The following is a 27,272-nucleotide window of genomic DNA, read 5'->3' on the forward strand; positions in this document are numbered from 1 at the left end:
CTTTTCAATCCAGCCCATGGACAGTCCGGGAATCAGCGTGTTTTTACATGAGCAGAATGTGTGCTTTTATTTAAAATGCATCTCTGGGTTATTTGTGGCGCATAGGAATTAGCTCACCCCCCCCAAAAAAAATATATAGTCTGGCCCACCACATGGTCTGAGGGACGGTGGACTGGCCCATGGCTGAAAAAGGTTGCTACACCCTCCACACCACCACCAAATCTCCTCCAAAGGGTTGGTGTAACCTCTGGAATGTAGGGGAGGGAGGGGAAATTCGATCTTGTGAGTGGCAGTTATCAATCTCACACAATGACTAAGTTGACTAGAACCCTAGAACAGAACCTGGCCGGTCACAGGAAATGCCCAGAATAATCTGGAAGGTCAGAGGAGCAGTATTTGGCAGACTAGGGTGAGTTGGGTTGGGCAAGAGGCTGGCTAAATAGTGGTCAAATATTTCAGAAGCACTAACATTAAACCAACAAAGACAACCAATAGTTTGTTATGTACACTAACTGGTCGCACAGTGAACACTAGAAAGCCAGCAACAAGACGCAGTACACTGTAAAGCAAATCACAGTGCCAGCTGAGGATCCAACTACCTGCCATCTTTACCCTGGCTTTTGACACCTGAAATATGTATTTTCAAGACCCATCCTATTCCTTTGACTGTATTTGGTTTTAACTGTTTTTAATTCTTAATTTTAAATTGTAAGCTACACTGGGACCTGCTGGTGAAGGTGATTAATAAATGTAATCATCATCACCTTCATTTCCCTAGAATACATCAGGACCCACATGGATTTTTCGAGCCTTTGCTACTTTAGCCAGGGATGAAACCAGGGACCTGATACATGGCAAAGGTGGCATTCAATCACTCCTCCAACATAGTGGAAAATATTGTATGAGACATTGTACACCTGTGCAGATGTCTCATATTACATAACATACATGCTGACTATGCTATGGGCTCCAAGGGACATTCTTCCATCTTGATGGGAATGCCTTTAGGCTTCATAATTCTGGTCCCAGCTATATCAATAAATATCCAAAATAATGAAATCCCCACAACTGTCATTACTGAGTATGTGGATGGACAACATGAAAGCTTGTCACTCTAAAGAGCTTTTGACATTGATATTAGCTGCAGCTAGGATTTCAATAGCCCAGCGATAGTTAACTTTGAAAAATCTGAATTTAGCTGTGCAGCATAATAACTTATGGACTGTGGCTATTGCTAAAAAGAATTACACATTAGCTGCATGCTTTCAGGGGGATGGAGGATTCAGAACATTTTTGTGTCATCTGGTGGGATTTTATTTCCTATGCTTTGGGCTTAGGTCAGCATCTAAGCCAGCTCAGGAAATACGGATGTTTCAATTTATACAGGTATGTAGCCATATCTTTTTCCTAATTATTTAGTGTTTCCTGGTTTTGGATATGGTGTGATTTAACACCCTGCTACTGCTCTTTGGGGTTGTTATTAATGCTAATAATAACAATAACAACAACATGTTGCATGAGCACAGCTTGAAGACCCCACCTTTACCAAAAGCAGGAACCTCTCCAGACCTTGGTTTCAAGGGATATTGAGGGAGAATGAGCAGTCATGTGCAGCAGTGAGGAAACTCTGGCTTTATTATGGTTCTGTGACCCTGAGGCACTTTGCCTTCACTCTAGCCCCATGAAGCAGAGACTACGCAACAGCAAAGCACAGCAAGGACAGATACGGCCATAAAATTCTATGTTTGGGAATCAGCTTTTCTACATTTTGCCCTACTAAATTATTATGCTGCTGTTATGGGTGCTGCCCCTCTTGTGCTTCAAATTTGTTTTCAGACAAGGGAAATGTCTGTATTTCCCCCTCAGAGGCCCTATGACACCCCACAGCATTGTTTGTGTGAAAGTGTGTGTGTGTGTGTGTGTGTGTGTGTGTGTGTGTGTGTGTGTGTGTGTTGGTGTCTGATTCATGAAAGAGAGAATCATTCATCACAAGGATGTCATATAACCCAGAAAGTTTTCCTCTCTAGTGATTTGTTATAATAAATCCTGCTAGGAGTAAAAGCATGAGATTCATGCTACGGCGAAGACCTGCGGTCACACTTCCACACAGGTTGTCATCTTACAAGTCAGAGATTTGTTATTAAGCTGATTTGCGATTTGTCTCCCTGGAAAGCACATTCTGTGAACTTCAGGGCTCCGTTTGCATAGCAATTCCACTTCTCCAGTAATGGAGCATTGCAGGCCTCAGCTTCCTTTCATATGTTTAACATTTAAAATAATCTAAATTAGCAGTTTGACTGGCAGCATACTAGGGAATTTTCAAAAAAAGAAAGAAATGAAGGCTACTTTCATAAATATGAAATAGAGCAAGCCGTACAAAACTGACTATGAAGGCATATGCTATTCCATTAGAGCTATTTATTTGATAAGGAGATGGATGCTGCCGGTCTTTAATTCTATTAAAATGGACTGTTTCTGTTTGCTTCTGATTCTGTATGTTCCAGAGGTTTCAATACACATTAGCATTCTGACTCCTTTTTTCCTCTGCTCACATAAACCTACAGCAACAAATTCAAGTTCCCCATCCAAGGTCAGAACTCAACCAAGCCATCAAATTCATGTGTAGACAAAATATGATAGATGGAGGAGAAATCAGGCTTGCTGTATGTTACAGATTAAAAAGTCTCTCAACACCTAAAGCAAGCAGACAACCAACATGCCTCTTTCTTTCTTCTCTCCTAATCAGTTCTTCACACAGCACTTTTTATTTTGCCATGAGACTGCCACCAGAGTGACACCCAGAGATCTATCTATTTATCATTCCAGCTACCTAGTATTTCACATGTCAAAGTCTGCCTCTGGCCCCTGTCCACTTTCTTATCTGGAATCAATTCCCCAGCTTGGATAAGAAGAACCTCCAAGATGCTCAAGGGGTGGGGATTTAATAGTTTGCCTGCAACCTGCTTCGTTTGAGAAACTCCCTCTTGCCTCGAGGAACTATAGAAATACTGCTCAGGTGTACATATTATTCAGGTAGCAGCTATTATATCAATCCCCACCTTGTCTTTAGCAACTCTTTTATACCCACTTCCCAGGTGGGAAAATACCTCCTTAAAGGAAATAAATCAGATGCAACCAGGAAAAACACATGTTGGCACATTAAGAAGAGACATCTCCCTACCTCAAGAGATTGTGTCATATGAAGCAAAAATGTAGGGTCAACTCTAGAGTGAAATCACCAGTGCATTAGCACTGAAGGAGGTAGAGATTTTCAACGAGATGCCTGACCCTTGTATAAAGGCCACCAATCTTCTTCAGTTCCCAGCTTGGGATATAAAATTTTGTAGACTTGCAATGTTCATCTTCACAAATACAAAGCAAGCACCACCACCACCACACTCAACCATCTTATCTGGCTCAGATTTTAATCTGAGCTGGAGAAGAAACCAACTCCTCCCATCCACTCCTGAGTTCAAACACACATTGCTGGTGGTGGTAGCACTGGGGGAGAGGGTAGACTGGAGACCATCTCATTCCTGCCCTTAGCTAGTAATGAGCTGTGCAGCTAATTCTGCCCAATTCTAGCCTCACTAGTATTCAATCATTAGTCCATTCCATCTGTTTGCATTCTGCTCCATCCTGCTGCATACATTTTGTGTGCATTTTTTATGTTAAACACCCACTTTTCAGTGCTTTTTAATGCATGGTGCATTTCGTGGTTTGCCGCATTTTTGGTTCTGTGCACCAAAAAATGTATTACAAAATCTGGAAAAGTGTACACTTTGGGAGTTGCGTTCTGACCTGTAAACAAGCTTGGGAGTGCCAGATTGGGTGAGTCCACTGTGAAAAATGGAATGAAGAACTCTCCCCGCCCCCATCCCTGCATCTCATTTGCTGCCATATCAGCAGCAAATGACCAGGGAAGCGTACAGAAAGGCCTCCTTCCTTTTATGACCACATTGGAAACTCATGGATGACAGAGAGGCTAAAGAGGCAATACAAAAGGCTTTTCTGAGTTTTGGAGCAGGGGAGTAAACTTTTCATGCCTCCAAAACTAAAGAGCCCAACCAAGTTAAAATTTAGTTAAATTGACTAGGAATAAACAGATACAGTAGTACCTCAGGTTACAGACGCTTCAGGTTACAGATTCCGCTAACCCAGAAGTAGTACCTCGGGTTAAGAACTTTGCTTCAGGATGAGAACAGAAATCGCACAGCGGCAGCGGGAGGCTCCATTAGCTAAAGTGGTACCTCAGGTTAAGAAGTTTCAGGTTAAGAACGGACCTCCGGAATGAATTAAGTTCTTAACCCGAGGTACCACTGTATATCGGGGGGGGGGGATCATTGGCTTATTCCAAGTCATTTTGAGAGGGGTGCCCATCAACAAACCCTTATGCAACCACACTAGGACTTGGGATAGTAGCAGACTTCATATATACAGTGGTGCCTCGCAAGACGAAATTAATTCGTTCCGCAAGTTTTTTCTTCTTGCGAGTTTTTTGTCTTGCGAAGCACGGTTTCCCATAGGAATGCATTGAAAATCAATCAATGCGTTCCTATGGAAACCGCCTTCAGACCAGGTCCGGGGACAGTCTGTCCCCCGACCTCTTCTGAAGGCTGGGGGGGGGACAAGGGCTTTTCTTCCCACCCCCAGCATTTTAAAAAACCCTGGGACAGCGGAGACTTCTCCGCTGTCCCGAGGCGATCTTAAAATGCTGGCGGGTGGCAGCGAAGCCTTCGCTGCCGCGCGCCAGCATTTTAAAATCGCCCCGGGACAGCGGAGGACTTCTCCGCTGTCCCGGGGCGATTTAAAAGCCCCCGGGAAGGCAGGCAGGGGGGAGCAAAGACTTTTGCCCCCCGCCGGCCTTCAGAAGAGGTCCTGGACCTCTTCTGAAGGCCGGCGGTTGGCGAAAGTCTTTGCTCCCCCCCGCCTGCCTTCAAAAGCCGTCCGGGATAGCGGAGAAACGTGCTGCGTTTCTCCGCTATCCCGGGAAGGCAGGCAGGGGGGAGCAAAGACATTTGCCCCCCGCCGGCCTTCAGAAGAGGTCCTGAACCCCGCCTGCCTTCAAAAGCCGTCCGGGATAGCGGGAAGCGCTTCCCTGCTATCCCGGACCGCTTTTAAAATGCTGGCGGTGGAGAACAAAGCCTTTCGGCCCCCGTCAGCCTTCCTGGACCTCTTCTGAAGGCCGGAGGGGGGGAAAGGCTTTGCTCCCCACCGCCAGCATTTAAAAGAGGTCCCCGGAGATTTCCCTATGGGCTTTCTTCTTGCGAAGCAAGCCCATAGGGAAATTCGTCTTGCGAAGCAACTCGCAAACGGAAAACCCTTTCGTCTTGCGGGTTTTCCGTCTTGCGAGGCATTCGTCTTGCGGGGCACCACTGTATTAACTGAACAATAGTTTAGTATATACTACTGACATAAACTGGGCTTATCATTGATAAATAGTCTTAGGATTGCAGTTCATACCTTCTTTTCAGTTCCTTTAGAACAATCCTTCCTTAAAAATATGGTGTCTTTAAAAGCTGGGTGTAGGAAACAATTCACATTTTCCCTTAGGCTATGTGAAATTAAACACATCTGGGTATTTTGTGCTGCCCTTCTTCCTTGCAGCTGTTTAAGCAGGACAGCTTCAGAGAGTTATCTATTCTCATATTAACAAAATTCCTCTCTCTCTTAGCTACATCATCATTATTTATTTGGCTGGAAATAGGGAGTCCCAATCCAAGGCATACTTGCTGCACTTTATATAGCTTTATGGCTCAATTTCTATTTTTTCCACCAATTCTGCTGTGTAAACAAACTGTGCTCCAAGAAGACGCAGGCAGCAAGCTCCCGATAAAGTGCTGAACTGGTGCCTGCTTGTGCTAAACCGGTTAGCACTGAATAAGAAGAGCTCGAAATGATTCTGAAACTCAGCTCGAAAGGCATTTCAATGCTGATCCCCCATCCGATTGCAGAGGATTACTCCTCGACTAAAGGGTTTCAGAAAGCAATGCTGCCAGACATCATTAAGAGCCTATTGTAGACACCACAGATAATCACATGAGGAGTGCATGGACCTTAAATACATCCCCCAGTTTACAAGTTTCCCAGCAGTTTGATAAAAAATTGTATTTCATGCCAGGGATGCTAATAATACATTTTATATAAATATATATAATCCCCTTAAAACAAACTGCCCCCCATCCCTCTTTTCAGATGCCTCAATAAGTATATGCTGCTCCACTGTCTGTTGAATGCAAATACACTGGGGGTATGTCTAGACTACATCTGCAAAGTGTCACATTCACACCATTAATTACCTTCAATTCAGACATGCAGATGAGGTGCTAGTGTGCATTTTTGGGCCAGTATTAAAGAATTTGACCATGTGGAGAACAGTGGAGGAGGAGTCACAAGGAGTGGCCTGGCACCTTTGTGATCTTTCAAGCAGTTGCAGTCATGGATATGGCCGAAGGCTCCCAACACATACAGCCCAGAGCCAGCAAGAGTCTATGTGCCAAAGAAGATAGAATGATGGACTTGGAGCAAGGGGGAATCTGGCTTCCAATCCCAACTTAGACATAAATCTTACTCTGTGGCACTAGGCAAATCACTATCCTCTTAGGATACTCTTTCCCCCCAAAGGTTACTGGAGATAAAAAGGGAAAACACTATGTGTGTCACTCTGGTCACTTTGGAGGAATGGAAGAAAACAAATGAGATAATGGAAGATACATAAATTCAAGGTGAAATATTATGCTGGTACTGGGGATCTAGGCAAATATGATTTGGGTCCAACTAATGGGCCACCCATGGGTGGGATGCACCATCGAATCTGCTTGTAGCCTGTGACTGGGCTTGTTATCTGGATATATCTGCCTTGAGGTCACTTCTTTATTGGGATGCACCTTCTCTTTGAGTAGGACCCATGGTGGTCTGGTCAGGCTAAATCACTGCTTCTGAAGCCACAAAATGAGGGGATAAGAGGAAGGCCATTCAGTCAGTGTTGGAATGGACTGAAGGTCTATTTCATTCTACTGAACATGAAGGATTTCACATAAGGGGAAATCAGATCATCTGGCCCAGTGTTGGTTACTCCTACAACTGCTCTTCAGGGTCTTAGGCACAGGTATTTTCCTAAACTTTTATCTTAAATGGAGATTTGAACCTAAGGGATTACTTTAAACATGTAAAGCATGAACTCTGGTAGCATGAAAGAATGCTGGGGCAGGAGTTAGAGCCTTGTGGACAGTGTAAGCATGAGTGACTTAGTTATGACCACAGAAGCTTCGAGGCGGAAGATGCAAAGGAGGTGGCACAAGCTGATCACAGAGAGATACGTTAATTAATTCTTTCAGGGAATTTATCCCAAGAATAACTCAAGGCTGGCCTCAAATATGTAACAAATTTGACAGAAAAAGGCAGGGGGAAGAGATCAATATTTCCAGACAAATGGGTGGATTTGGGCATAAATGCCAGTTCAGCTGTGGTCTTCAGGCAGGTTACTATCCTCTATTTTTTGTCCCTTGCATGTAAAAGAATTACATTAAAAATTGGATTAAAGAAAGGATAAATAAATTTATATTATAAATCACGATCCTAAGCACTACATTTAATTATGTAAGTCTTCTGCCATCAGGCACGATATCCACTCTGGGCATAGAGCGAAAAAGACATGAGGATGGGTCATTAACATTTCACTGTGCCTTCAACAGTTTCAAGAATTAAACATTCTTTTACTCATCCAGACTTCAGAAGTGTCACTTTTTTTATACAGATAAATGCATTTCAAGCATGCTCTAATTTTGCTAGATGTCAAACCAATGAACACTCTAGAGCTCAGGAAGACCTTGTTTTAAAACTTAACTGGACCAGAGGCCTCTCTTACAGTCCTTCCTGTCGTGGGGGACCCAATAACCTGGGAAGGCGGAGTCAGTCTAGGACCTAAGGATGCTAAAGTGCATAGCCCAGGCATAGGCAAACTCGGCCCTCCAGATGTTTAGGACTACAACTCCCATCATCCCTGACCACTGGTCCTGTTAGCTAGGGATGATGGGAGTTGTAGTCCTAAAACATCTGGAGGGCCGAGTTTGCCTATGCCTGGCATAGCCAGATATTAGGTCTATATGTGGGTCATACACTAAGGGCTCTCTGTGCAAGCCAGCCACAGCAACTCCTGACACTCTACTTACATGGCAATTAGAAACTTCCAGCCCTGGTTAGGAGTGAGCTACAGTTTGTTGATTCATCAGAGCCAACTACAGTTTGTGACTGTCTGCAAACCAGTTTGCCTACTCAGATGAAGTGGCGAACTACAATTTGTAGCAATATGGGATTGGAAGTTTCTGATTCCACACAAGGGGTGGATCAATGAATCAAGTGAAAGCTTCAGATCTCTCTTCTGCTCGGGAGGAGCAGAAAGCAGGGGGTAGATGGCAAGCATGCCTCAATTAAGTTATAGCTTACAGTTTAGTCTGAGCTTATGAATATAGTATTCATTTTGTCTGCTTCACACTCTTCTAGCCTTCAGGTACAATGCTCTCCTTAGGTGCAGCAACAGCCACCACTATTGTATGTCTATTTAGATACAGCACCAACTGTAATATGCAAAACCACTTTAAACTATGGTTTAAAATTCTGGTTTGTTGGTTAATAACAAACTATAGTTCATTAATTCAGTCAAGGAACAAAATGGCAGCTAAGTTTCCTTTACCACAATTTTGTGTGATGTCTAAATCAAGTACAGTGCTTTACATGTAGCAATGCTATAAAGGAAGTGTATTTTGGGAAGCAATGAGATTATCTCAACATTGATCATCCTGGGCCTTTCAGAAATTAAATATGCATCTGGCCCAAATGCTGTTGCAAAAGGATGTTTTAATTGATGGTATGGTCCAGGCTGTATTTATTTTGCAGTTCCTGAAAGAGCTGTAGTGGATCTTGAAGATGTAATTAATGAAAAAGGCTTAAGGATGTCTATAACTGAAATTAAAACTCTGCTTTACAAATATCAACAAAATAACCACACTGTAAAAAGAATGAAAAGCCAGAAAGAAGCAGTTGTTAAATAAATGGTTCTCAAAATGAGCTTTAATAAGAGGTTCTAAGGGAGACTATATAGACTCACAGAATCGTAGAGTTGGAAGGTATCCCAAGGGTCATCTAGTCCAGCCCCCTGCTTAGCTTTGCAAATGTGCTAGCAGTTTTATTGCTGCACCAGCCCAACTCCCTTCCAATGTCACAGTGGCCTGGTGGCCTTAACTCTCAACCTCTTGCTGTAAAATGAAACTGCAGCAACTGATTTAATTTTGTGCAACTAGTCCCTGTAGCATAGCCACCAATATGGTGAACTACACATCCGACATGATGCTCTTATGACCATGATCAACATTTGTCACTGCCGTTCAGACCAGTAATTCTGAAAATTCCTGCTTTCTATTTCATGCATATTTGTTTATTTTTTAGTTTCAATATCAAGGATAGCCAATATGGTGCATTCCTAACGTTGCTAGACTACAGTTCCCTGTCCATTGGCCATGCTAGTCAATTCCTCCTTGGATAGCAAGGACTTGCTAGAATTTCCAAATGTTCAATCATAGTATTTCCCAAAAACATTAGCAAACATGTGCATAATGAACTGTGAACTGCCACATACACTCTATACTGCCAATACGGCTCATTCAAGTTTCTCAGCCTTAGCTATATAACTCTTATATAACTGGGGACAATCTAAGAATTATCTGTCAAGGCCACACTTGATGACAGATTAAAGGAGTATCATTCAGTCCAACCTCATCTCTGTTATAGAAGGATATGGGTAGAACTGTTGTCTGTGTTTCTGAAGCTGGAAGAGAATTTGGTCTGGGCTTCCACTCTGCAATTGCCAAACTTTTTAGGAGGGGCTGGCAGGGGGAAGAAGTCTGTGTTTCATTTTTTTCTCCGCAGATGCAAACGCATCTTTGTCGCACGGCAGCAAACCTTGCCGTTGTTTGTTCTTTGCTACCCAAAGTCTTTTCACGATTTCAGAGAAGGGCTTCCATCAAGGGACAGGCATTGTCTCCAGTTGTCAATATGTTTTGGCTCTAGCTGTGGAAGTGACCCCTGCTTCTACTCATCCTCTTCCCTACATTATCAGGGGAATTAGCTGCTGGTAGAGAAGAATAAAAAGCTAAAAGGAAAAGAGGGAAGTTGGCTTGCACAGCCTGGGATAAAGTAATTTTGTGTCTCCCTCCCTCTCTCACTCAGGATCTGGAAGCTGAATGCAACTCAGGGCTAGGAAACAGAATAAGCTCTTTGTTAGGAAAAGAATAACTAACTCCTCAATCTTTCCTGTTGGGAGATGCTTCTAAGGAGGAATGAACCTCTGCAGGGAGTTTATTATGTGTACATGAGAAGTGTGCCTCCTACTGAATAACAGTAGGGAACAGCTTTCTTCCTCTTACTCTGTTTCCCGCCCTTCCACTACCTATTCCTTCGTTCCCCCAGGTCTGCCACCCCCACCCCCAGTGAAAAGCCTTACAATACAAAGGAACATTCAGGTAATTCGACTCAGAGTCACACAAAATTACACCCCACCCCCTTCCCTATAAACTAACAGTGTGTGGCCTGTGTTTCATTTGCAACTGTAAATGAAACAGGCCTACAACTGTGTTTATAATCCCCCTTAATTGAATTTCTGTGACAAAACCCAGAGACGGTGTTATTACCCTCAAGTTAGTACTAGCTGTGGTCTCCTGGGCAGTTAAAAAACAAAACAAAACAAAAATGCAGGGCAGTATTGACTATAATGAAGCTTTATTTTTGTATCAGTAAGAGGAATCTTACACACACACACACACACACACACACACACAGAGAGAGAGAGAGAGAGAGAGAGAGAGAGAGAGAGAGAGAGAGAGTCTCTTGAAATATCAGTACCATATTTGTAGGATACAGAAAATAAGCAAGAAGCGAAATGAGAGCAAGTGGTTCATGCACGTGTCTGCAGTAATATCTCATTCTGTGTCTTCCCACACTGGGCCAATTCGCATTATAACTTTTACACGGCATACGTTATGAAACCACCACATTTCATTTCATTTTTGCCACGTTCAACTGTTTTCACATGTCCCATACATCAGAAAATTGTCTACACAGGAGGAGGTAACCCATGACCTTGAGACATCATCACACACACACCCCCATCAACATGTGGCTGCTTCGCCATGTAACCATCACACAGTATGCATTGTGTCAATAAGCACTTGGTTCAGTAAGACATTACTATTCCCTTAATCCATTTAATTCAGTGGGAGAAGAAAAGGTCATTAAAGTGCAAAGTACAGAAAGCTAGTAATTCCCTAACGGGGTGGTCAAGCAACCAACAGCAGATATTAGAGTCCACAGCAAAAATAGTAATTAACACAGAATCTCTTTCTGGGTCAGAGCAGCATATTAACATTGCATCACGAGAGAGAGAAAAAGCAAACTTTTTAAGGTAGGCCCCCATAATACAGTGGTACCTCGGGTTACATACGCTTCAGGTTACATACGCTTCAGGTTACACACTCCGCTAACCCGATATAGTGCTTCAGGTTAAGAAATTTGCTTCAGGATAAGAACAGAAATCGTGCAGCGGCGGCGCAGCGGCAGCAGGAGGCCCCATTAGCTAAAGTGGTGCTTCAGATTAAGAACAGTTTCAGGTGAAGAACGGACCTCCGGAACGAATTAAGTACTTAACCCGAGGTACCCCTGTATGGTATTTGGTGTATTTTAATGGCACCATCTGTACAAGATGGAAAGGCTTGGCAGAGGCAATCTCAAGGCAAACTCAAAACAGTAAACTTGGATAGGCTTCTGTTTTGATTTAGGCTGCACACACAGCATACATCTAAAGCATATGGCTTCCCTAAAATAATTCTGGGAACTGTAGTTTGCCCCCTCACAGAACTACAATTCCCAGCACCCATAACAAGCTACAGCTCCCAGGATTCTTTTGGGAAAGCCATGTGCTTTAGATGTATGCTGTGTGTACGCAGACAAAGTTGGTCCAGTGTAAGTTTTCAGGGAGAAGCAGAGTAGAATATTCTGAAACTTTCATAAAGATGTATCTGCTGAAAATGTGCATTCCTGGACTTACAAACCCACAGCTGCTTAACACTCACGGGGCTCTTCTTAAATTCAACTCCCTTATGTGGAGGAGGAATGGTAATATATTCATAAACTACGTCAAGCTGACTCACAATGCAGCAGAGTTTTAATGTCAGTACTATGCCACAGCAGAAATAGCCTACTTTTACTTGTACAAGGAAGAACTATTCCTATTGTTTATGGCATTGCTCTAAGAAAAGATCACATCATTTGAAACAGCGTCTGAAAACCGGAGCATTAAAAGAAGCCCTTTATATTATGGAAATATAAAACACACTTTTGCAAGCTGATGAAAATATGTCCATAGAATTACTGAAAACATGTCCATAGAATTACATCATCTTAGATTATGGGATGCAATTGGAGTCTTAAACAGCAGTACCCTGGCCAATGGAGGAGTCATTGGCCAAAGCTTGTTAATTATAGGATTTGGAGTCCAAACAGCCTCTCCATCAAAGCTACACTATCAGGGGCCAGCCCCAAGTTGTTTACCCACATTCATGTTGATTTTGGTCAATTACAAAATGGGTGGGTGGATGGGAAGAGGTTTTCCAATTTGTTTCAAATTAGTGCATGCAACCCAGTGGTGTAATCATCTGCACATTCCCTGATTTGCCGTCCTGGCCCATGCTACATCGCTTGCCACATGTCTGTGATGTAATTAAGCCATGCATCAGTAATTAACATCACAACGTTTCAACTGTGGGATCTCACTGGATACATAACATCACCCTAAATTATTTATGGAAGTCCCTGCCAGCTGCAGATTCTGCAGAGCAGCTGTATCTCCTCTAAGCCAAGCAGCTAGTCTGCGTGTACATTCGCTAGCATGAAAAGAACTAAAACACCTTGGCGAACCTTTAAACAGAGTAGTTTCTTTTGAGATTATTCTCACAGGAACATGGGACACGGCAATCTCTTGGGGGAGGGCCATAGCTCAGTGGTACAGCATCTGCTTTGCATGCAGAAGGTCTAAGGTTCAATCCCCAGCATCTCCAATTAAGGCTGGAAAATATTCCCTGCCTGTCAGTGTTGACAATAATGAGCTAAGTGCACCAATGGTCTGCCTTGATATAAGGCAGCTTCCTCTATTTCTAATACTGTATTAAGAATCTCTAGCAGAAACTATAGCATTTTTTTAAAAAAAATATGAAAACATTCAACCAAAATATCTCATCTTTTTCTCAAATAAGAGCACAATATGTTTATGGAAAATTTCAGATGGGGGGGGGGTCCAGGGGAAGGGGTGGAAATACTATACCTCTTTTCTTCCCTTTACACTCACTCCATGGTTCCAGCGAAACTTCCAATTCAACAAAATGCATGTGGATCAGCCAGGGTTTTGCACGAGCAGCAATATTCATCATCAACATTTTGGGCAGTCCCCTTCTGTGTTTCACTCAGCTCTATTGGCTTAATTTACCCTCACTGAACTCAGCACAAACAAACATGAATGGTTGCACAGCATCATGTTGTCATCCCATTTACTGCATGAGTCCTAATTTCACAGGGAGCACCCGCATGACTAATCCAGGAAGAGAACGTAGTAATTAGAAGGAAAAACCAACGGAGAAGCTGCAACAGTTGGTGCAAATATAGAAGTCGGCAGGATTTAAAAAGGTAAACCCTCTCACAATTAAAGGTTTTGTTTCTTCATTGTTGTTTTAAACTACTACTACTGGTTTCCCCTCGAACATGAATTAAGACCAAAAAATAGGAACAGGAGAGCATTCAGGGAACTCTGGAGGATAACTTTGTAAGGCGAGAAACCCTCAACCAGCTGTTGCGCACACACAACACACCCTTCCTAAGAGCCAATTGGCAGGAGTTCCACTTCTCAAATAGGGCTGTGTGCACAACCCTTGCTGTTGGGCTGGGTTGGGGAGTCGCACATGGTGAGACCGATTCCCCATCCAGCTTTGGGGTACACAAGAAGAAGCCTGCATACACATGCATATGGCCCACAGCCAGATCAGGGAGCATTCAGCTATCTTTTCTGAGAAGCCTTCAATTGTCACTAAACTACTCAAAACTTTCTCCTACTTAGATCTTTTTGCAGTGATTGCTTGCTCACACCTGTATGTGTGACATTGCTGATTAACTCGGAAAGCCTACTCTTGCCAATTTCTCCATGAAATCACTCGGGGCTCACAGGTGATGGGCTGAGTTATCACTTTTCAGCCAGCAGTTCTCAAAACATCTGCAGCTAAACTGTAGTGGGGGGGGGGGGAGAGAGAGAGAGACCACATTTCTTTTAGCTCATGGATGGAGACCAATATCCCAGAAAATTGAAAAACTATTTGTAAAATGCAGCAACACTTTCCAGGGCTGGGCCAGCCCCTAAGCACAAAGCTAAGGTGGCTATTTACAGGGCTATAAAAATAAACAGCTAGCTACCAAGGGGGTGGGAGACCAAATCTAGAAATTAAAGGAATGCTTAGTTCATATAAACATTTCCCCCAAAATGTCTGGCAAATGCATTAATTATTCCCAATGGAAATATCATCAATAAAACAAATATACTGTGTGTGTGTGTGTGTGTGTGTGTGTGTGTGTGAGAGAGAGAGAGAGAGAGAGAGAGAGAGAGAGAGAGAGAGAGAGAGAGAGAGAGCATGCCTGCACACACTCACAGGAAAAAAATGGAGACTTTAGTCATCAGTTCTCTGATATCTTCCTTTGCACTTGTCACATTTAATTTCTTTTCCCACATTAAGTCACTTTCCCTTTCATTTAACAGTCTGTGCAACTTGCCAAAGAACTGCCAATGGACACCTCATTTTACAGAAGAATAGGCCAATTTTACCAATGAGGAAAGGCTTTTAATGTACCATGGAGACAGTACAATGAAGTGTGGTAATTTGCCTGTGTTAATGATGTTGCTACGCACGGATCAGGAAAAACAAAATCTTGAGTGGTTTAATGGTACACAAACCTTGTATGGCCTGTTGCATCTGAAAACAGACAGCAGGAAAAATCTGTGTCCTGGGATGGCGCATAAAAGTGACTAAAAATAAGAATTTAATAGCAGAGTCACAGAGTAACAAGGCTACTAAAAGCTGATTCACACATTCATGTACATAATTCAACTTGCATCTGAAGTGTGAATTTTCTCCACAGAAAAGCATTATGCTATCTGTGCTGATGTCAAATGATATAGAAGCTCTAGCTGGGTTTGCTCTGCAACCGTAGTTGAAGAGAAAGAAAAATCAGCATTTGATGTAGCAGTCATCAAAGACTAAACATGCAGGTGTGAATTCACCGTACTCTAATGATCAAATATCACATAACGGCAGACCACAACATAATTAAAACTTAGGACTTTATATAAAAGTACTCCAGATGTGAAAATTTTCACTTATTTGTGTGATCCCTAAAAGATTACCAAAATGAGGGAAAGTGTTTTTTTTGTGGAGTGGATAGATAGAGAGGGATAGGGAGAACCCCCAGCAGAGTTAAAAAGTCACAAAAGCAGGGAGCAGTGTGATTTAGGCTGTTAAAGCTTTTAATATCACATTTAGCCCATTACCAGAGCTTCCCTAATCCTACCCTTCTTAGCATTGAACAGACCACACACCTTAGTAAGTTTAAAATGTTTTACTTACAATGTTCCAAAGGTTAGCTTCATGCATTTATCCACGCAACAGAAAGTAAACACAGGCAAAAAACTTGGGATACAAAATATAGTGAAATACCTCCAAGTATGCAGTCTGAGCTAAAAGCAAGCAAGCACATCACATGGTGAAAGAAAATGAACAAAGGAGGAAACTTAACTTCCTTCCTTCTAGGTGAGTGGCACGACCTAGCTGAGTCTAGGAATACAATTCTATGCTCTTAACCCCTTCGTGCATTAACTAGCCCTAAGAATGCTACTTGTGTTTCACGACACAGTTTCCTCACAGAGTTTCCTCACAGTGGGCGAAGTATTTTGTTTAAAGTAACCCCCCAGTTTTGGCTCAGCCCTCAGCTGCATAACTTATGGGGGGGGGGGGAGAATACTTGATGTCACCTACATCCCTGTTTAGTTCAAGAGCCTATTACTGACTTTTGTCCACAACAGCAAGCAACATCTGCACTGCAGACTGCTTTACTTTATCTTGTGTAGTTCTGACTGCAGTGATTGCCAAATCCTTCTAAAGCTTCATCAATATCAGAAAAAGTCATTTTTTCACAACTTTGATTCTTCTGAGACAATAGGACAATGCCTAAAAATATGGGATGTGATTTGGCTCCAGCAATTGCCTCTATCTCAAAAAAAAGCTCCCTTAAAAACTAAACATCTGTGAATTGCAACAGCATTTTCTTTCCAATAAGCAAGTTTTGCACTATTTCTTTTTTAAAAAATCATAATTTTATCATCAGGGTTTATCTTCTACTCCCATTGTGTGTGTGTAAACATATCGCTACACAACTCACTGAAGATGTAGTTCAAACCCATGTACGACACTTCTCAAATAAACACTGAAATGTTTAGGATAGAATAGGATTTTCTTGATTCTTGCTTTAAAAATACATCTTGGAAAATAATGAGTAGTCTTCAATTCCTCCAAATCTTTAGAACCTCATAAAATATTATCCAATGAATACTCTTCTAGTAAATGGCATAGAGTTGACCTTTCAAGTAAATATATTTTAAGAATCTTACTGGTAGTATAAAAAGCGTTCTGATGGACTGTTATAGGTCAGTTACAACTCAGCAGATGTTAGTGAACTAACGGCCAATTCACACATTCAATTTATAGGATGGGAACATTATGGCACAAAAAGACCCTCAAAATAGCTGCTCTACAGTTCCAAGGATCAACTAGAGTTATTTGTATGGCACTGGTTCCCATATAGTTCTATCTATGTTAGCCATATGGGATGCGGATGGCGCTGTGGTGTAAACCACAGAGCCTTGGGCTTGCTGATCAGAAGGTTGGCGGTTCGAATCCCTGCGACGGGGTGAGCTCCCGTTGTTCGGTCTCTACTCCTGCCAACCTAGCAGTTCGAAAGCACGTCAAAGTGCAAGTAGATAAATAGGTACCGCTCCGGCGGGAAGGTAAACGGCGTTTCCGTGTGCTGCTCTGGTTCGCCAGAAGCAGCTTAGTTATGCTGGCCACATGAGGGAGCTGTACGCCGGCTCCCTCGGCCAATAAAGCGAGATGAGAACCGCAACCTCAGAGTCGTTCACAACTGGACTTAACTGTCAGGGGTCCTTTACCTTTAGATTTTTATGTTAGCCATGCCAATGTAATTCTGATTTAATCTGTAGTTTCTGGTACAAATTTACCTGAAGGAGGAAAACATACTTTACAAAAACAGCAACATATGATATTGTGATCCCTACCATTTCATTCCTCTTCCTCCTTTACCATGAATGAATAAACCACAACCAAGTCTACTATTTAATTAATAATTTTTCCCCATACAATGTGGTACTGAAAACCAGAAATGGGTTTCTGCAAGAGAAAAGGCTCAAACTTTACTTGTTTTGATTCCACAGGGCAAGCAATTTTTGTGCTTTTAAAAATGTTTTGAGTGCATAATCTTTAAAATACCCATCAGGGAAATGAGCCATAGGGTGTGTTTAATGAATATTCATTTAGAAGCTTGTATTTTGTTTAAGTAATCACACATACAGATTAAAAGATAATTGTGATACAGATGGAACAGTAGATATCAATTTAGCAAATGTTGTAATTACCTCAGTTGTTATTTTATTTAGGAAGCAGGTGTCAGAGAATGATGATTGTGGATCAAATTCTGTGCATATACGATAAGTTGTATTCAGTGGTGTCCTTCTGCTGGTGAAAAACTCTTTGATCCAGCAGAGGCTCCCATTAGCAGAACCGGGAGGGAGACTATTTTAGCTAATTCACCTCCGCATTGGAAGCCTACCACACCACTTTCCATGCTGTGCCACAACCCTCAAGTACAGGCCGAAGGGGGGAGGTGCAGGTGTAGAATGAATATGCAAAAAGTCACCTTCCTTCCTGAATCCAATGATGGAAGTCACATTGGACTGAAGGGTTTTCCATCACTAGACAAATACCATTGGATAAAACCCTAAATTCTTACCTCCTTCTGCTATTCCATTATACAGCAGAGTTTTCTATATCTCAGTGTTCTGCGAAACATTCAAAACACTCCAACCACCTCTGTTTATCAAAAAAACAAACAAACCCCCAACTCTGTATTTTATGTGTTTCCATGGACATGGAGATATGTGGGGCATAAATATGGATAACTAATGTCTGGAAAGCACTGTTTATCAATACAAAACCATCTTTAGATCTCTACACTTTGAAAAGAAACAAAGTTTGGGAGTACCACCATCACAACATTTTAAAATGTCACTGTAAGCTTGACTTGCAAAATCCTGCCCTTGTTGGCCATAGACTCATGTCCATGCCAACACGAAGTTGCTTTTAGCCCCACCACTGAAAATGTTCTACATGTTTATATTTCTGGCTTTTACCTCACAAAAACTGCAAGTAATTGTGTTATTCCTTATATCTCATCATTACTCTCAGGAGAACCCAGAGCAGCTAACAGCAAAGACACAGTATTAAAAACAAAATAAAAGTACATCAGAAGTGAGCATTAAATACAAGTCCAAAGAAAAAGACAAATGATGTCACTCTTATTGTGCTCCATAGGCCTGTTTGAACAAATAGTACTGAGTTGCCATCTGGACAGATATAATGTGGGGGATAGTCTGATCTCAGTAGTGAAGGATTTCCATAGCTGTGACACTGTCATTGAGAATTACTCTTTTTCTTCTTTCAAAATAATTGTAATCTCCAATAACTGAAGAAACTGAGTATCCAACTAAGTAATACTCAGGATAGATGCACTGAACTCAAAGGACATAACTTCATTGATTTCAATGAGTGGGTATAATTAACATTGAATGTCATAGAGTCAAGATGAATGTGCGTCATATGGTGTAAGATACTGATTCAGACAGGAGCAGCCAAATTACTGTGCGCTGAGAGTGACTACAAAATAAGCCCAATCTTCCCACGCACATGGCTTCTGAAGTGATCAAGACCTAAAAAATCACTTCTTCCCTGGATGTAGACAATAGGCACTCTTACAAGTGAAGCATCTGCAAGTTCATGACTTCAGTTTCTACTTAACTGTGGAAGTGGCTGAGGAATTAGTGTATTACTCTGGGGAGACAATAAAAATCAACACAAGGTCTGAAATGCTGGCAAAAGGATTCAATTACAGCATTATTTGTATTTCCAGTTCTCCCCCTATTGTGTTCTTTCCTTGTGACTTTTCCCAAAGTCTCCCTTAAGCAAAATGGTCTCACCCATTGATTAAAGCACAATTTTCAATGGGCCAGTGATTGAGTTATCTGATAGCTCCTGATGAAAGCCATCAACTGGGACTAAAATAAAAGGTGGAATCGATGGGTTTTTCATTACAAGATATTGACTGTACTGAGTTCCTGAGTGAAGTAAATAGAGATCCAATGAGTACATTAAGTAAGCAGCACAGTAAAACACACTGGGGGATAAACTGACTAAAATATATAATCAACCACTTAATTCATGCATATTAATTGGCGAGGTGGTGATTTATTAATTGGTTATCTAAACGGATAGCCCCACCTACATTCCAAAAGCAAAGGGTAGGTAATGGCAAATTAAAAATGTCACATTCAATTAAAATTTAACAAACCAATGAGAAACCCAAACTACATTCAAAACCAAACCAAATATCAAAGTCTTAATATATATCCAAGCTTTGGATTACAGAAAACTCCAAGGACAGTCCATAAGATATCACTGAGCAGCCATGTAAGTATTCTTGACCCTACCTGACTTAATGAGGCACTTGCTATAAATGGCAGCATTAATTAAATCCTACTCGATTTCTATAATGTAGTGGTGAGGCATCTTGCTGCAACTCAATTGTTCTGAAATCACCAAAAACCTGGGCAGGTGGGTGGGAATGCATCCCATTGTAGCCACTGGTGTACACTGGTGTCAAAGAACCAGAAGAGGTGAATATCATTGGTTCTAATCCTCAGGCTCTGCTGCCTTGGTAATATGTGGAAAGAAAGAGTGAGCAGAAAAACAAGTGGAATAAGAGGAATGTCAGGGACAGAGAATATTGAAGGCAGCTGAGAAATGGGTGGAGTCAGAGATGAGATGATGATGATGATAATAATAATAATTTATTATTTATACCCCACCTAATAATAATAATAATAATTTATTTATTCCCTGTGGGACGCGGGTGGCGCTGTGGGTAAAAGCCTCAGCGCCTAGGGCTTGCCGATCGAAAGGTCGGCGGTTCAAATCCCCGTGGCGGGGTGCGCTCCCGTTGCTCGGTCCCAGCGCCTGCCAACCTAGCAGTTCGAAAGCACCTCCGGGTGCAAGTAGATAAATAGGGACCGCTTACCAGCGGGAAGGTAAACGGCGTTTCCGTGTGCTGCGCTGGCTCAACAGATGCAGCTTTGTCACGCTGGCCACGTGACCCGGAAGTGTCTCCGGACAGCGCTGGCCCTCGGCCTCTTAAGTGAGATGGGCACACAACCCTAGAGTCTGGCAAGACTGGCCCGTACGGGCAGGGGTACCTTTACCTTTACCTTTTTATTTATTCCCCGCCCATCTGGCTGGGTTTCCCCAGCCACTCTGGGTGGCTCCCAATAGAATACTAAAACCACGATAAATACATCAAACAATAAAAACTTAGGTCTTTCAGGACCGGTGTTATATGGTCTCGGTGGCCACTCCCACTCACCAGTCTAGCTGCCGCATTATGGATTAGTTGTAGTTTCCAAGTCACCTTCAAAGGTAGCCCCACGTAGAGCGCATTGCAGGACTCCAAGTGGGAGATAACTAGGGCATGCACCACTCTGGCGAGACAGTCCATGGGCAGGTTGGGTCTCAGCCTGCATACCAGATGAAGCTGGTAGACAGCTGCCCTGGAAACAGAACTGACCTGTGTCTCCATGGACAGCTGTGAGTCCAAAATTACTCCCAAGCTGCGCACCTGGTCCTTTAGGGGCACAGTTACCCCATTCAGGACCAGGGAGTTTTCCACACCTGCCCACCCACTGTCCCCCCAAAACAGTATTTCTGTCTTGTCAGGATTCAACCTTAATCTGTTAGCCACCATCCATCCTCCAACCCCCTCCAGACACTCACACAGGACCTTCACTGCCTTCACTGGTTCCGATTTAAAAGGGATGAAACTGAAGAAAGAACATGTCTGATACTCTGTTCACATACAATCCATGATTTGGGTCCTCAGCATCCATTTAATAACTGTGCATGAACCTTAGTCATTTGGATACATTGATCACATGACTATGCCCTTTACTGGTAGATATCATGTGGTCATCCAAAAATTCCACTGCCTATCACTGGTTCCAAACAGAGCCTTTTAAATGTATGCAAGATTGCGCCAGAGAGTAAGTAGGAAGGTGTGAGACACAACAAACAGGGCCAGCCCTACAATTAAGCAATAAGGAGACTGCTTCAGGTGGCAAATGCTGAGAGATGGCATGTGTTCCTTTCTTTGGGAGGATACAGCTATATGTACAACACAACCTGAGCTACACTCCCATAACAAACCTGCTGTCCTCAGATACAATAGCCAATCTAAGCAACTTCTATATGTGGAATATTAGGACAGTGGGGGTGGAGAGAGCATATGAGACATCTACAGCTAAACTGAAACCAAAGAGATTTCTGTGCTAATCCTTCCCAGTTCACACAATAGCAGACCTAGGATGTGTTTATGAATGACACAATACAAAAGCACAAATTTTACTCTCCCCCCCCCAGCCCCCCAGCCCCATGAATGAGACGCTCTTATTTGGGTTCTTCTTCACTGCTTCAAGTTTCTTGCTGTAACAGCAAACCATCTGTGGAAGAAACTACCATCTAGACAGAGCCTAAGTCAAAGGATTGGGAAACAAAAGTCGAAATCTAGAAAGGGTGTCATTACAGTTTTAAAAATAGAAAACTGGTTTTCTCAAAATACTCACTGCCTTTGCATCACTAGCATGTCATTTTGAGGTCCGTGCTCTCTTGTAATCCTGTTGCAACCTGCAAGAAAAGAAAAGCACAACGAAAATAAAGAATGCTAAAAATAGCAGAACAGAGTAAAAATGTAATGGATGTTATGTCATTCTCCTCCAACATTTAGCAAATGGAAACAGAGACACAATTCTATTCTGAAAGCTTAGCCATTCTTCAATCAACGGTCTCTTCCTGATGGTGTGTTGCATGGTGTCTTGGCGCTGAAGCATGCCAAACCGTCTACAGCCAAGATGTCTCCACCTTTGACGCACAAGTTTAATCTCAGAGCAGATGAAGCTGGAACTTGGGAAAATGACAACTCTACTGCAAAAAAGTATTGGAAAATACTAGGTTCCTGGTAAACAGGGGGAATGTATTGGAATTTATAAATCACAGATACACAATAAAAGGCAGTTATTTGTGAGTTTCTAGGAAGTTTCCCTTTCGCCAGTAAAGTATTTCCAGACACTCATTTCCAATCCTACATTAATTTTGCTTTGATTTCAGACACATCCAACACTAGGCAACTTCACAGACTAGGGAAAACACGGTAGAACTTCCTCCATCACTGTGTCTATGTTCTTCCTTCTCCTCTCTAAGGGTTCAACAGAGATAGTTACCATGAGATAATGATCCCTGCCTATAAGAACTCTTGCAGACCTTGGGTCACTGTGTTCCTGTATGGAACTATAAAATCCACAACCCTACATACTAAATTTCCTAGGATGCAAGAGACTTTATATCACACACTGCAGACTGTTGTTTAAACAAATAAATCAAAGGTGGGGACCCTGTGGCTTTCCAGATGTTGCAGAGTGGTTACAGCTCAAACCACCCCCATTTTATGGCCATTGTTGGTGGGGCTAAAGGGAGTTCAGAGGCCAACATCATATAGAGGGCCACTGGCTCCCCCAGCCCAGATAAAATGTGAGTTCTGGGATTCTTATCTGAAGGACTGTGCAGAACAGACTGTAAGAAATAAGCTCAATTCATTTGGAAGCTTGCTGTTCTAGCTTTTGGCCAACATGTTACTTGCTGGAAAGTTTCTAGCACACATCAAACTGTGGTTACATGCCGTGGTTTGTTCTGCAGAAAAATACAAATTAGTTAACATGCACATTCATTCTCAACATCTAATTCTTAGAGAGTTATCTTCCTCCACACAGGAAACAGAAACATATGTGACCTTTGTATTGTATCCAACTCAACCAAACACAGCTCATTTAGAATTTCATCGCGTTCTCAACGGTGATTCAAAGCACTTGGCAAATAATCTTAAGGAATAAACAAATCTGAGAAAAATGTGAAACTCTCTGATGACCATTCAAGGAGCAAACACAGCCTGCATTGCAGCTCAGTTTACCAAGGGCCTCCAATTTTTCAAATGAGATTGTACTTGGAGAACAGAGTATTAGAATCCAGTTGGGGTGTGATAGTACATCTGAATGTTGCCCCGCACCTAAAATTCCCTGCCCACCGAAAGCTTGCTTTAGGAAAAGAAAGGTTCTAGCCTAGGCTGGTCCCCAGTGTGCTATTTTTCTATGAACAGGTTTTGTTTTGGTTTTCTTTACACAGGGGAACTTTTAGAAGGTAAAATTTTCCACCTGCACTTTAAGCATCACATGATTCTGCTGACTCTTTGATATGGATACAAGCCTGAAGTGCAGAGAAGCTGCTGTAATTTTCTGTGAGTCTATAATTGTGCCTGATCTCTCAGGCAGTTTACCTACCACAAGGTGCTCACATCAATAGAACTGTACAATGTGAACAAAACAAACTTGCAGTTAAAATAATTCATATACAAAGCAGATGAAACAGAGTAGGATTCATCACTGTCCAAAGGGCAATTTAAATAAAATGTCTTAGTTGATGTCTAGTAGCACCTAGATATGTAAGCTTCCTGAGAACAAAAATTGCAGAATTAGGATAGCAAATGTATCTTGGGCAACTCCTCCATCCACAGATCCCCCAAAGCAGGGAGAAGGCCCACTTTGTACACAGGCAATTTGAACTTTAATCACCTTGAATTATGCTTGACAGCAAAAATGTGTCTATTAATGAGCATTACTTTTGTGGACCATTCTTCTCCCCAAAAAATGTTTCTTGTTCATTTCTGTAGCAGTTTAAGCTTCACATCAGTTTTCAAACATAGCCCTGTGTGGAATACAAGACATTAATAAATCCTGGAGCCTTCAGTCTTTGCAGAGTCAATGTCTACCTTCCAACCAGAGTCTGCAACATACAACCTACTTTTAATTTTGGAACCATACACCTCCTTCCAGCAACTCCTGCAGCCAAGCCGCTGCCAAATGCATTCCTCTGCTTTACTTTGGATCTTATCAACAAGGCCAAGAGGGAGATCTTGTCCTCTGAGCAGCCCAGGGCCTCCATATACACACCCCAGGTTTGCACCCCAGAGACCTCCCTTTGGTGTTGCTAACTCAGCAAAAACAATGTGGGAGGCAGCAGTATGAGTTACCAGACACTGGATCCACAGCAGGTCCATTGTCTCTTGAGGCACACAGATGCTAACAGCAACCAACAACAACATGCCCACTTTCAGCATTTTTCTAGGGTGTCTTCAGGAAAGCTGGGATTACTGAAGGTCCTCCTCTGCACTAGGTTAGCCCAGGGCAAAGCAGCCAGAGGAACATAGCGTAATCCAAGGCAGGCAGAAAGTAAAGTTCCAAAAGCAGTGATCGAAGTTCAAGAAGTCCGGAAGAAGCAGGTAGAGGAATCCAAGATGAACATGAGGTCACATTCCAAATGCGCATGGAAAGAGGGCAGAAGATTAGTCTGGCAGGAGCCTCTCACATTAAGAGAAGTTGCTCATAAAATAGGCTACAAGGTGACCCTCATATATTGTTACTTGTGGCGCTCCAGATATCACATAAGTGTAACTCCTGCCATCCATGCCTGGGATAGATGAGAGATGAAGTCCAGAACATCTGGAGACCACAAATTTTCTTCCTCTGCTTAAGGCCTGGTGGAATTAATTGGCCCATGGACCCATGAGTAGCTCAGTCAAACGGCAATGCTTGGATTACAGCCAAGCAGCACCTTTGAGAAATGTAGCTCAGTGTGTCAGGTGATACACAAAGTATTGCAGTTAGGTGCTGAAAGCCCCAGTTGAAACACACATGTGCACCAGAGTCTTCCATAGGTCTTTTCTTTTGAAAGCTCTACAAACTAAGAGCTATAGAAGACAGACAGACAAGAGACACTGAGACTCTGATGTATTATTATTAAACATTTATAATATGGAAATTCCCCAACAGTCATACATCCTACTCCTACTGCTCCTAGTACTATGCCAACTAAGTAAATTATTTTACTTAAATGTGACAGTTTCTGGCTCGAAACATCAAAAGACATACCAGATAAGAAAAGGATAAGCAGAGGATGAGAAAGAAACAAGGGATGAATTCACGGAAATTATTCAGTGGTTTAGCATTAATTGGTTTGGGACACAACATTTAGGCGAACAGCAATGAACTATTTCCAAAGTAACAGATTGTAACACTCCTACAAAAGTAGAATAATCCCTTACCCCACGCACAGTTTCTCACTGTTACTATTTGAATATTGAATAATCGTGAAGTGCCACTGAATGCAAGAACATCATCTGGCTCAGTGACTTTTTGCTTTCTGGTTAGAGAAAAGGAGAAGCTTCAAGCAAAAAACAAGTAAAAAAAACTATGGCAACATACGGCTCTGAAAATCTCAGTCGTGATCTCTGCCCACCCCTAAAGGAAATTAAGGCCCCAGAAACAGGAAAAAGTGCACCAGCGGAATCCTTGCACATAGTGTTTCTTGATTTCACTAAGGCTTTTGACCAAATCCCCCAATATATTCTTGCAGAGAAGGAAGTAAAATGTGGGCTGGTCAAGGTCACTTAGGTGGATTTGATTTTTCCCCCCAAATTTTTTTATTGATTTTCCAAAAATTTTAAACAAACATAAATATTGACTGTACTTAATCCAATCTTAGTAACATTAAGTGACTTCCTCGAATCCTCCCTAGCTGAATTTCAGTGTATTTCAATGTAACAGTTTTCCAAAATCAATTTTCTCATAAAATTAACTTAGTCACTTAACATCTTTCTTTCTTTTAATTTTAACTTTAAACATATAGGTGGATTTGAAGTTGGTTGCCTGAACCAGCTGAGAATGCCAGTGACAATGCTTGCTAACAGTTCCTCATCATTCTGGAAAAAGTGACACACGGGGGACCACAGAGTTCTGACCTGGGCCAGAAGTTGTTCAACATCTTTATAAATGACTTAAATGAAGGTATTGAGGAGACGCTCTTCAAATTTGCAGATGACACCAAACTGGGAAGGGTGGCCAATGTAATCGAAGACAGAATTGTGATTCAAAATGACTTTAACAGATTGGAGAACTGGGCCCAAACTCCAAAAATGATATAGGGACTAATGTAAGGTTCTGCACCTAGGCAAGAATAATCAGGTGCACAAATATAAGATGGAGGGGGGGGGCACCTGGCTTGCCAGTAGTATATGTGAAAAAGATCCAGGGGTCTTAGTAGACCACAAGTTTAACAAGTTTAACATCAGCCAACAGTGTGATGCAGCTGCAAAAAAGCTAATGGTATTTTAGGCTGCATCAACAGAAGTGTAGAGTCCAGATCAAGGGAAGGAATAGTACCACTCTATTTTGCCTTGGTGACACCACACCTGAGTCCTTAGTCCAGTTCTAGATGCCACAACTTAAGGATGATATTGACAAGCTGGAATGTGTGCAGACGAGGGCAACCAAGACGACCAAGGGTCTAGAAACCAAGCCTTATGAGGAACGCTCGAGGGAATTGAGTATGTTTAGCCTGGAAAAGAGGAGATATCTACAGGTCTGTCACATGAAGGGCTGAGCAAGCTTCTTTTCGCCTGTTCCGGAGACTAGGACCCAAACCAATGGCTTCAAGTTACAAGAAAGGAGATTCCGACTAAACATCAGGAAAAACTTTCTGACATGTGCCTTCAACCAGAAAGGTTTCATAGGCCATGTTGTATTAATATTTAAGCAACTGGTAACAACCAGAAAATCCTGGCAAGCAGCTGGAAAACCTACTGATTTTTCTCAGGCACCACCAAAACATTATTGGATCTGTTTTGCTGCTTTT

General features: G+C 42.2%; 1 protein-coding gene across 10 annotated transcripts in view; it reads right to left on the reverse strand.

Moving 5' to 3' along the window:
• Positions 1–27,272, reverse strand: part of SEMA5B (semaphorin 5B) — a 358,315-nt gene that overhangs the window by 228,021 nt on the left and 103,022 nt on the right. For 8 of the 10 annotated variants that reach the window (XM_077934877.1, XM_077934909.1, XM_077934914.1 and 5 more), the window contains one exon: positions 22,100–22,160. The exons of 1 other annotated variant lie outside the window; for it this stretch is intronic. The gene's annotated coding sequence lies outside the window, so the exon portion shown is untranslated. Of the gene's footprint in view, positions 1–22,099; positions 22,161–24,154; positions 24,174–27,272 lie in introns of those variants that run through there. One more of the 10 variants, XM_077934889.1, reaches the window with a different exon arrangement.

Source organism: Podarcis muralis, chromosome 1, assembly GCF_964188315.1.
Source record: "Podarcis muralis chromosome 1, rPodMur119.hap1.1, whole genome shotgun sequence".
Lineage (NCBI taxonomy): Eukaryota > Metazoa > Chordata > Lepidosauria > Squamata > Lacertidae > Podarcis > Podarcis muralis.